Source organism: Galeopterus variegatus, unplaced genomic scaffold (assembly GCF_000696425.1).
Source record: "Galeopterus variegatus unplaced genomic scaffold, G_variegatus-3.0.2 Scaffold4301, whole genome shotgun sequence".
NCBI lineage: Eukaryota > Metazoa > Chordata > Mammalia > Dermoptera > Cynocephalidae > Galeopterus > Galeopterus variegatus.
Window position 1 is genome coordinate 43,623 of NW_007730412.1, and position 1,814 is coordinate 45,436.

Sequence of the window (1,814 nt, forward strand, 5' to 3'; positions counted from 1 at the left end):
CGACACTGAGGGTTGCGATCCGTTGCCGGACACGAAAAAAGGCAAAAAGGAAAAAAAAAATAAAAGATGAAATAGCATTATTAGGAATGAAAAAAGAGACATTAGTACACACCTATAAAGAATGAGAGGATGTTACAAAGACCTTTATGACAATAAATTCATCAGCCTGGATAAATCAGATTCCTTAAGAATAATAATACAATTTGCCACAAGTGAACAAGGAGATATAGAAAATCTTTAATAGTCCAATATCTCTCAGAAAATTGAATCTTTAAGTGAAAATTATCCATAAAAGAAAACTTGAGGTCCAGAAGACTTCACTTGAAAACCCTTTCAAATACTTAAAGAAGATATAAAACTAATCTTATAACAACTCCTTCCAAGAATAAAGAATGACTAAAATATCACAATTCATTTTATGGGGCCAGTATAATACTTATCTAAAACCTAATAAGAACATTAAAAGGAGGGAAAATTATAGACCAATTTCTCCCACAAATATAGATGCAAAATCCAAAAAATACACAAGCAAATCAAAATCAGTGATATATATATATAAAGGATAATATGTTATGACCAAATAATATTTATTCCAGGAATGCAAGGTTGGTTTAACATTCAAATTTCACTCAATGTGTTTGACCACAGTAATAAGATAAAGGAGAAAACCATTTAAACATTTCAAAAAATATAGAAAAGGCACTTGATGAAATCCAAGTTCCATTCATGGTAAAAACTCAGAAAACTGGGTTTAAGAGAACTTTCTTAATATCATAAAATGTATGTATAAAACACCTAAATATTTAAAGGAGAAATAGTAGATGACACTTGATGAAAAAATCCTTGACAAAATTTAAGTGCAAAACAAACAAATAAAGCCAACAGCACATTAAAAGAATCATATACCAAAACCAAGTGGAATTTATTCCTGGAATGCAAAGATAGTTCAACACATGTAAATCAATGTAATACACCACATTAACAGAATAAAATAAATAAAAAAGTCTGGTCATTTCAACTGATACAGAAAAAGCATTTGACAAAATTCAGCATGACTAAAACTCTTAACAAAATAAGAATAGAAGGAAAGGACCTCTGTATAAAAAAGGCCACATGTGAAAAGCCCACAGCTAATGTCAGTTTTATAAAAAACTGGAAACTCTTTCTCTAAGATCAGGAATAAGACAAAGATGCCTGCTTTTACCACTTCTACTCAGCATTGTACTGGGAGTCTTAGCCAGAGCAATTAGGCAAGAAAAAGAAATAAAACATATAAATTGGAAAGAAAGAAGTAAAATTATCTCTGTTCAAAGATGACATGATCTTATGTAGAAAAAACCGTAAAGCTTACACATACATACACACACACCTATTAGAATAAATGAATTCAGCAAAGCTGCAGGATACAAAATCAACATGCAAATATCAGTTGTTTTTCTATACACTAACTATAATTAATGAACAATCTGAAAATAAAATTTAAAAATGCCATTTACAATAGCATCAAAAAGAATAAAATACTTAGAAATAAACTTAACCAAGGAAATGAAAGATTTCTACACAGAAAACTATAAGACATTGATGAAAGAAATGAAAGACATCATAAATAAATGGAAAAACATCTCCTGTTCATGAATTGGAAGGCTTAATATTGTTAAGATGTCAATATTACACAAAGTGATCCACAAATTGAATGTAATTCCTATCAAATCCCAACAGAATTTTTTTGCAGAAAATAGAAAAATCCATCTTAAAATTCATATGGAATCTCAAATAACCCCAAATAGTCAAAGCAATGATTATTGGCTGAATTG